A 10,821-nucleotide genomic window follows, 5' to 3' on the forward strand; every position below is an offset into this window, starting at 1 on the left:
ATGGGCTTTCACTTGGCTGCTAACCCACAGAAGAGAATAGGTGAGAAAGATTAGTTCCACCTGGTCAAAATCGTTAGACTTACATTTGGGATTCAAATGATATTGAAATTTGAGGAGAGGTGCTGGATTCAGGATTGGATTTCTTGGCATTTGGATTGGAATTTAGGTGAATTCTTTTATTTTGCTTTCACTATGTACCTTTTAAAATACCAATTTTCCCCCAAAATAATTTTAGCCCACCAAACCCCTTAACAGATTTTGTCAATCCACTTTTCCCATCACTTTGAAGTTGATGTCTGCTTGAAAGGAAATTTGATTTAAATGTTTTTGATTCCTTTACATAAAAGTATTGAAACTCAAGTTACTAAGAACTATTTGATGGAGAGCAAGTCCTCCAATTTCATGTGAAAGTTGTCAAGTGGATAGTTCTCAAAAATATAAAATTGTGCTTTGCCAAAAAGTCAATAAAATACTGACTCAATGAGGGTTAAGTTTAGCCACCCACAAATCAACAAGCCTTGCTAACTTTATGCCAAACTTTTTTGGTTGATTAAAAATATCGAATCGACCATTTCCACCCACTCCTGAATTTAAATGAATTGTAAATCATTTTCTGTCTTGTAGATATATATACTGGCAAAAGTAAATGCTGAATTAAGATAATTCAATTTCTTTAAATACTTCTCAGTGACTTGAGCTTCTCGTCTCCAGTTTCTTCCTGCTATAATCTATGCTACCCTGGGCACTGTTATCTTACTGAGACGTAGAGCCAATCTCACTTATCCCCTCATTTTATTTTTTTAACTTTTCACTGCCTTCTCATTACCCTCAAGTAGGTCTTACCACACCATTCGTGACTGTGCATCACATAGTCTCAACCTCTTTTCCTAACTCGTTTTCCTCCTCTCTTACGTGGGCTTACTGGTATAGTAAGCAAACTTGCCATTGTTTGAATATGCCATGCACTTTCACACCCAAAGCCTGTGCACGCCCTGGGACACCCTCACCCGCTCTCAGGAGTAATCCCATTACCTCTTCAGGGCACATTTAAAATATCATCTCGAACGCACCAGCTTCTTCAGTGCCCAATAATGCCTCCAATGTGATAGAAAATGGTCTAAAATTTTTTGGTCTCAAAAGCAGGTGATTTCACCTTACCATATTCTATAAAATTTTGCATATACCCACATCGCAGCACTTTCCTAACTGCATTGTAACTAAATAGAGTATTGACTAGGGGGATGCTAACTGCTTCAACAGATGTACCTCCATTTGTAAAATAAGAATGATAATATCTACTCCTGAGGGTGTTATAAACAATAGTGGAGACTCTATACTGACTGTTTCTCTCTGGCACTGAAAGTGTTCTGGGCTTGTCTTGTCCTTGAAAAACAGAGTTTCCAGCATCTTCTTCCTTTAGAGGTATTTCCATTCATCCACCCACCCACCCATCCATCCACCCATCCATCCATCCATCCATCCATCCATCCATCCATCCATCCATCCACTCACTCGTCTATTCAGTTACCCATCTGTCCATCCATCCATCCATCCATCCATCCACCCACTCACTCGCCTATTCAGTCACCCATCTGTCCATCCATCCCTCCATCCATCATCTGGCATTCAGTAATTGTTTGGTGATGGTGATGATAACGAAACAGAGTAAGAAAAAATCTGTTTAGTGTGAGATAAATGATCATTAACAGTAAAGTGCCAAAACTTACCAGTTGTTGGGTTTTTGTTGTTGTTGTTGTTGTTTTCAGTTTTCTGGGCTGTGGCCAATTTGGGGGCAGGGATTTTCTTTATTTTTCTTTATCTTCCTAAATAAAGACTAGCACAATGTTGTCCACATGATAGGTCCATAGACGTATTTACTAATATAGCTTTTGGTGGGGGTTGAAAAATTGTCAAGAGAAGTTACTGACTCCCTTGAATTAGCCTAATGGCATCAGAAGGAGCACTTAAGATAGTAGTATTAGAAATCCCTGAAACAGATAAAACTAGAACTCACTGGGATAGGATTGATGCTTCTGAATACCTGCCCCTACCTTCTACAAGGAGCTGTGATAATAAGCTGATTCCAAAGTAGCCTAGCTTAGTGATTCTTCTGTCGTATCTGAATCTGACAGTTAGGCCCTCATTAAGAATGTTTACAGAAATTGCAGTGCACACTCCCGCAATTCTCATGCACGTCTCCCTCCTGTGCTTTTGTTCATGCTGGTTTTGTGGGGGTTTTTTCATTCTAGAATGACCCTTGCTTTCCTTTCTCCTCCAGTCTAGCTCCGGTGTTAGCCAGGGTTCTTCAGTAGGGGTGTGTGTGTGTGTGTGTGTGTGTGTATGCACGTGTGTTCACATGCATATGTGCAGAGAGAGAGACAAAGACAGAGAGAAGAAAGAGGGGGAGAGGATAAATTCATTTCAAGGATTTCACTCATGATTGTTGGCACTGGACATTCCAAAATTGCAGGGCAGTTTGGCAGGCTGCAGACTCAGGGAAGAGTTGATGCTATATCTTGAGTCTGAAGGCAGGCTGAAAAATTCCTTCTTTCTTGGGGACCTCATTTTTTTTTCTTAAGATTGGATGAAGTCTATGGACATTATGGAGGATAATCTGCTTTACTCAAAGTCTGCTGATTTAAATGTTAATCTCATCTAAAAAAAATACCCTCAGGAGCATCTAGATTGGTGTTTGATCAAATATCTGAATACCATTGCCTTGCCAAATTGATACATCAAGTTAATCATTACAGTTTCCTTCTCCTTATGCTTGATACTCAACTCACAGACCCCTCTTCCTGGGGACTTTCTGACTTCCCAACTGGGCTTAGATGGGGCCTTCTCTAATTCCCTCTAACAAAATTCCTGATATTCAGCTTTTTTTTTTTTTTCATCTGTTTATTCATGCGTTTCTCCCTCTAGACTATAACCATCTTGATGGCAAGGATTTCCAATAAATTGTTATTGAGAAAAATGCATTTGGGGGAGGATATAAATGCAAAAATATGCACCTCCAGACCCAAAGCTTTGGGATTTAAAATTTAAAAAGGAGAATTCCTCCCCAAACAAGTCCATCACACAGGCTGTTTTGGCAAAGTGCCGTTGTCAGTCCTGTCATTAGGTGGGGTCTATGTTCCTTCCTCTTGAGCCTAGGTGGGCTTGTGACTTTCTCAACCAACAGAACGTGTGAATGGAACACTAGGTCGCTTTCAAGGCTAGGTATAAAAATGTGACACATTTCTGTCTTGTTCTCTTGCAGTGCTTGCTGTTGGAACCCACGGTGTGAGAAAGTTAAGCAGCCACAGAGGCAGACCAGTCACCACCACCAGACCAGGAAGTGAGTGCGTGAGTCTGTGTGTGATCTCAGCCCCCAGTCTCTGACTCATCCTGGCTGACATCCTGGGGAGCAGAAAAGAGCTGGCTCCACTGAGCCCTGCCCAAATTTGCATATTATGAGCAAAAGAAATGATTGTTGGTGTTGTATAGCATTAAGTTCGGGGTGGTTTGTTACCCAACAGTAGATAAGTGGAAGAGAAGAGTCAAAGGGCAAACCTGTAAGGGAGGCAGAAATGCCGGAAGATTCAAAAGGCAGATATCTAGGCTCAGAAAAAAGTCACCAAATCCAGGAAGGCCTGAGCACGTCTCTTCTCACAGCCTAGTTTGCGTTGTTATTGCCGCCACTGTGACCTTTGTGTCTCTCTTTTATGCCATTAAAGTCTTGATTCGTTTGCTTTGTAAAAATGTGTCTTCATGTTACATTGAATATAAGCTCATTTTAATCTAATGGCCCATTGGTTTTAAGTAAATAAATAGATGATGATTTTTTATTTTGCCAGAATAGCCTTGAGGCTCGAGAGATAGATGCATTCATACCTACATTCATACAGAGGATGACAGATAGATTCACACCTCTAAGGCTATTTCACAATATTCTGTGAATGAAGTTTGCATGTCAATGACAGCTTTATTAAGTACTAATTTTCTTTTTTTTTTTTTTTTTACAAGTCCCCAGGAGGGCTTTATTTTTTCTTTTCAACATCCTGTTCTGCGGCTTCCTTGGCTCTTTTTGCCGGTATGCCGAAGAGTCGGGCGTTGGTACGGGCCATGCGGAGACTAGCGAAGGCTTTGAAATTCTTCTCCTCCTCAGTAATGACCCGAGCTTTCTCCTTCTTATAGACATTCCGGATGGGCATGACCGGTCCCGTCAGCTGGGTGGCCAGTTTCAGTTCTTCAGCAGAACTGTCTCCCTTCTTGGGGGCCGAGGGCTTCCTGGGGAAGAGGATGAGTTTGGAGCGGTACTCCTTCAGCCGCTGCACGTTGGCCTGCAGGGACTCCGTGGACTTGTTCCGCCTCCTCGGATCCACAGAAATGCCGATGGTCCGGGCCACCTTCTTGTGAATGCCGGCCACCCTGAGCTCCTCCAGGCTGAAGCCGCGGCCAGCGCGCACCTTCGTGTGGTACCGAACCGTGGGGCAGCGCACGATGGGCCGGATGGGCCCCGACGCGGGGCGCGGGGCGATGCGGCGCGCCTTGGCTTGCCGGGCCTTGCGTCTGCGGATCTTCCGGGCCGGCTGGTTGAACCACGTGGCCACGCGCCGCTGCCAGTCCTTGTGGAAGTGGGGCTTCAAGATCATGCCATTCCGCCATGGCTGCCTACGGCCCTGCGGCTCCTGCGCAGGAAGACAACCTTAAGTACTAATTTTCTTTACAGCAAGCACTGCAGTGAAGGCTCTATATGCATCAACTCATTTACATCCTCCCCCAAAACTATTAGAGTCCTTTTTACAGATGAGGAAATTGAGGGTCAGATTGCCTGGATCACATGTCCCATCAGTAAACTGGGTGACCCCAGGCAGCGTGACTCCAGGGCCCACCCTGTTAACCCCTGCCCTCACTACCTCCATCTGCAAGGCTCTCTGAACATTGCCTGGGGCACAGATTTTCAACCAATGCCTCATTGCTTTCATTCTAAATTACATGAAACAAGCTCCTACAAGCTCCTATATTATTATACCCTATTCAGCCAGATAAGTCCACTGGTCATGAGCTTAAATGGTGTAGAAATGTCAAATAACTATAAACATTTATTTAAAAAAAAACAAAAAACAAGTTCTACTCTCAATTTCTGTGCTTATCTCATCAAAGATGGTTACAGCTCACTGATGAGCATGAGTTTTGTCTGCTATTCACCCAGTGGTTTGTAAAACCCTGATGCAACTGGTCACCTGATTCATGTCTTTACAGAAATTAAAACAACAGCAGCAATCATAAAACTACAGCAATAACACCATCAATTACTGCTCTGTTTAGGAAAATAGATCCATAAGGCAACAGAAATGTACACATCAGCCACAGAAAGTCTGCACTTGTTGGTTTACATTTCTATTTGTAGTCGAATTCAGGCAAAGTAGGTACCCAATTCATGTGTGCGTCAATTACCGACTCTTGTAGAGAAATGGCCTTTTGCATTTGAAGGCTCTGAGTGTATGTGTTGGAAGGGAGGTCAGTGGGTAGAGAGACTGGAGCTTCAGAGAAGGCAGGAGAAGGGCTTTCTTTGTGGATGTTTGTAGGCAGACAGCACATCTTGGACACATTAAGAAGTAGCAGGAAAACAAATGGCACCTTCACTCCATCTTCATTGCAGGGCAGGGGATACCAAGGGAGAACTTTCCCTTTTAAACAGAAAGAGAAAGAACTGAATGAAAATGCACAGTCAGCCCCTGAGAACCGTGCCCCTTCAATTGAGAGGCATTTTTCACCAAGCCCTGGGACAGAAGAGGGCCCAGCGCTAATGCACAGTCCTCTCCTGCTCCCACTCCCCCTTCTAATCAAGGCGATATGAAACAGAGGCCTTCAGAGAACACACGCCGAAGTGGGCTGCCTGTTCCGGCAACTGTTATAAAGCAGGCCAAAGCCATGTCACGTCCAATTAGTGTCAATGAGGAACATCTGTATTTAGGCACCCACGTTCCTTAATGCAAACATTTCGTAATTACAGCCTCTTGCACACACGGTGTGTTATGAGATGTGGTGTCCCAGTGTGAATCAGTCACATTTTTCAGAGTCGTCAGCAGACTTGGTCTGGCTGAGATGCCGCTTGCTGACTGCCCATAAGAGCATTTCTCTAAAATATTGAATTAAGCACAGTCCGGCTTTTCCCTCTTATCTATGAAATCTTGCGGTTGGGGCTTGACTGTTTTTATAAAATGAAATATATAAAATGGATAAAATGCAAATAAAGTTGAGGTTAGAGTGGCGTGTTTTTTTCTTTCTCTCTCTTTTTTTCCATTTTCATTTTTTGTTTTTTTTTTTAGAAAGACATCTGTTTCCCCCACGTTCCCCTTTTCCCTTTGGTGTTTTAAGCTGAAACGTAAAGGTTCAATTGTCAGGCACAGTCTGAAGGGCTCCAATTCCGACTGGTTTTTCACCTCATCGAGAAAGCTAGTCTGGTTATAAGGACCCAACTGCTCTGGGAATATTTTCTCATGGATGTTTTCTCCTGGGCAGAGCACTCGGCTTTAGAGTCACGGGAAATCCAATAGCCCTGGGTTCAAAGTTGAAGATATTTTAAAATTCTTATGGTGCATTCAGTGAGGCCTCATAGAAATAGAAGCTGCAGATTGGGGCAATGAGGATATTATGAATCCGTCAATAAACCTGCAATAGTAATAGTCTGGATAGACATTTTTTATCCGTAAGCCACCAAGCCTAAGGAATTTGAAACTCTCTGCATTGTCATTTTGTGGCAACACCTTGGCGTGTTCTTGATCTTTGTCTCCTGACCCTGTCCCCAATTTAGCCATCAGACAGGATCCTAATAACTTCTCTCCATGACTGGTGTTCCCCCTCCTCAGACATAATTCCTGCTCTTCCTTTGAAAGAGACCGTAATCCCATCTGGTTGCTAGGAATCCACCCCTACTGGCCCAGTCAAGGGCTTGTTCTCCAGATCGGTCTTCATCCCAGGACAGAGAAGAAGATGTCATGTCAGAGGAGAATAACTGCTGCTGAGACGGCTGAGCTTTTAGTCCCACCATCGATGTCTTGTTCATCAACCTTCCCAGGCTCTTGGGTTGTTGTAAAGGACAAAAACTCCAGTCAGGCTAGGCGCGGTGGCTCATGCCTGTAATCCCAGCACTTTGGGAGGCCGAGTCAGGCAGATCGCCTGAGGTCAGGAGTTCGAGACCAGTCTGGCCAACATGGTGAAACTCCGTCTCTACTAAAAATACAAAAAAATTAGTTGGGCGTGGTGGCAGGCACCTGTAATCTCAGCTACGCGGGAGGCTTAGGCAGGAGAATTGCTTGAACCTGGGAGGCGGAGGTTGCAGTGAGCCAAGATCACGCCACTGATCTCCAGCTGGGCAACAAGAGTGAAACTCCATCTAAAAAAAAAAAAACAAAAAAAAAACACAAACAAAAAGCAAACTCCAGTCAAACTAATGAAACAACAAAGGGCTTGGAAGAAGAAGTTTCAGTAAGGGAAGGGAACAGATGGATTCAGGACACAAACCCATTTTCTCGTGGGGTCTCGTTCCTGTTTTTCTCTGTGGGTCAACTTCATTCTCTTACTACAAATCGGGCTTCCTATTTTTTTTTAACCTTCCAGTCCAGCCAACAGAGTGTAGACATGTTCTCCCGTGCTCCTTCCTGCTAAGCACAAGGATGAACCCTGGAAATGGAACAAGAAATGAGTTGATGGTGAATTTTTGTGTCAACTAGGCAGACCGTGGTGCCCAGATATTTGGTAAAACATTATTCTAGATATTCCTGTGAGGTTGGTTTTTGGATGAGATTAACATTAAATGGAATGCTTTACTCCTGTTCGAACTATGAGTAAAGCTGATTACCCTCCTTGGCATGGATGGGCCTCCTCCATTTGGCTTAAGGCCTTAAGAGGATAAAGACTGAGATCTCTGAGCAAGAAGTCATTCTGCCAGCAAATTGTTTTTGGTTTGAACTGCAACACTTCCCTGAATCTCCAGCCTACCAGCCTACCCCATTAGATTTTGGACTCACAAAACCTGCACAACTGCGTGAGCAAATTCCTTAAAATAAATCTCTCTCTCTCTCTGTATACACACATACACACACACACACACACACACACCCCTTGTTGGTTGTGTTTCTCTGGAGACCTCTGAATAATATAGCAATCAAAAGAGAACTCTGAAATGCTGTTTTTTAAAAAAAGGCAAGCTAGTTGGGAACCCCAAGAATAGCACAGCAACAGGATATTTTGTGTCCCTCCACTTAACAGAGAAAGAGGCCACCGAGACCCGATGTTTCCCAACCTCTCACCCAGCAGTAGAAAGTAGTCAGCTAGGTTCATTCCCACCCTGGATTTAATAGGGTCTCCCTTTGAAGACCACAGGAGAGCTTGACACCTCCAGCAGGGACACTGACTGGGAGTTCTGCCAGACACAGTGGGCAAAGGAGGCGCTCCTCTTCCCCACCAGGCCTGGGACACCCCTTTTCCACTGATAGATACTGAGGAAGGTGGGAAGAGCTGATAGGAGAGACCCCACTATAGCAGTTATCCTGGCCCAAGAAGCCTCTTTGACCTGGTAGGTCCAAGATTTTCCTTCCCTGCCAAGAAGCACCGGGGCAGTGAAGAGGCAGCCATAGGGTAATCCTACCACACACCTTCTCCACCAAGAAGCACGCAAGTGGCCCAGCCACTGGGGAAACTCTTTCTGTCCCTTCGGGCAACCCTGGCAGGAACCAGTGAGGGCTTTCCTGGCACCAGATAAACAAAGAAGATAAAAATAATACTGCAAATGCTCTAAGAATTAAATTGCCTTTTGAACCACAGCACCTAAAAGTAGGCTAAGACCTACATGCTAAACCTAAACAGAGTGATGGCCTGCTAAAAGAAAATATTTAAGTCTAACCTAGAGCTTCTTAGCATAATACACAAAATGTCCAGGCCACAGTTAAAAAAGAATCAGCTGTCATACTCAGAACCACACAAAATAACAAGTTGAATGAGGAAAGACTGTGGCTAACACCAAGATGTTGAAAATATCTGATAAGAATTTTAAAGCAGCTGTCATAAAAATGCTTTAACAATCACAAAATCTTGAAACACATTAAAAAAAATAGAAAATCTCAGCAACGAAATAGAAACTAAAAAAAAGAATCAAATGGGCCAAGTGCTGTGTCTCATGCCTGTAATCCCAGCACTTTGGGAAGCTGAGGCAGGCGGATCACTTGAGGTCAGGAGTTTGAGACCAGCCTGGCCAACATGGCAAAACCCTGTCTCTACTAAAAATACAAAAATTAGCTGGGCATGGTGGCACGCACCTGTAGTCCCAGCTACTCGGGAGGCTGAGGCAGGAGAATCACTTGAACCTGGGAAACGGAGGTTGCAGTGAGCTGAGATCGCACCACTGCACTCCAGCCTGGGCGACAAGAGCTAAACTCTGCCAAAAAAAAAAAAAAAAGAAGAAGAAGAAAGAAAAGAAAAAGAAACAAAGAACCAAATGGAAATTATAGAATGGGAACATATAATAGCAGAAATAAAAACATGCTGGATAGGCTCAATATTAGAGTAGACATGACAGAGGACAGAATCGGTAACTTGAGAACAGAACAATAGAATTCACCCAATTCAAACAGCAGGAAGAAAATATATTTTTAAAAAATGAGCAAAGCCTGAGGACTTGTCCTACAATAATGAAATAGCCAACATTTATATTGTCAGAGTCCCACAGGAAAAAAAAGTGGAGTTAAAAAGTCTTCAAAGAAATTATAGCTGAAAACTCCCCAAACCTGTGGAAAGATACAAACCTCCAGATCCAAGAAGCTGAGTAAATTCCAAAACAAAGATTTTTAAACCAAAATAAATCCACACCAGGACACATCTTAATTAGACTTCTGAAAATTAGAAAGAAAAATGAAAAAATCTGGAAAGTCACCAGAGAGAAATGACATCTTTTGTAGGGACACACCGGTTTGAATGATAGAGGATTGCTCATCTAAAACCAGAAGCCAGAAGGAAGCAGCACAATATTTTTCAAGTACTGAAAGAAAAATTACTAACCACAAATTCTATATCCTGAAACAATTGTCAAGGAATAAAGGAGAAATAAAATATTCTGAGATGAGAGAATGCTAAAAGAATTTTCTCTAACTCAAAGATCGCCTGAAAGAAGTTGCTTGAACAGAAAAGAGAAGATTAAAGGAGGACTCTCAGAGCATCAGGACTAAGGACAATAGGATGGAGGAAGAAACAATGGAAAGAGTTTGAGAAATGGGCATATATGATAAGCTATCCTTTCCTCATGCAGTTTATAAATTATGTTTGATGATTAAAACAAAAATTATAATACTGTGTGATATCCGAGAAAATAATATTTAAAACTAGGGAAGATAAATGTCTGTATATGGTCACTATCCAATCTCTCCCTCTCCAAAATCAGAATGAAAGCAAAATTCTCACACTTCACTTAGAGTGGTAGAATAGCAATACCAGTAGACTGTTGTAAGTCATATATGTATGTTGTAACACCTAAAGAAACAAAAATCATACAAAAATACCCCAAAACACTACAAATAAATCAAGACGGAATCCTAAAATATATTTAAGTAACCTGCAGGAAGGCAAGAAAAGAGAAATGGAGGAATGAAAAACAGAAGAAACAAATAGAAAACAAATAATAAAATGACAGAGTTGAATGCTGGCGTATCAATAATTCCCTTAATGTAAATGGTGTAAATAACCAGTCAATGGACAGAGACTGAAAGAGTGGATAAAAAACTATAATCCCACTATATGTTCCTTATAGGAGATTCACTTTAAATTCGAAACAGGTAGATTAAA

General features: G+C 42.5%; 1 pseudogene across 1 annotated transcript; it reads right to left on the reverse strand.

Annotated features, from left to right (window-relative positions):
• Positions 1 to 3,983: 3,983 nt before the first annotated feature.
• Positions 3,984 to 4,688, reverse strand: LOC101005957 (annotated as a pseudogene). The gene has a single exon (XR_648761.4). The product of XR_648761.4 is annotated as a 60S ribosomal protein L13 pseudogene (transcript).
• Positions 4,689 to 10,821: the final 6,133 nt, after the last annotated feature.

Source organism: Papio anubis, chromosome 5 (assembly GCF_008728515.1).
Source record: "Papio anubis isolate 15944 chromosome 5, Panubis1.0, whole genome shotgun sequence".
Taxonomy (NCBI): Eukaryota; Metazoa; Chordata; class Mammalia; order Primates; family Cercopithecidae; genus Papio; species Papio anubis.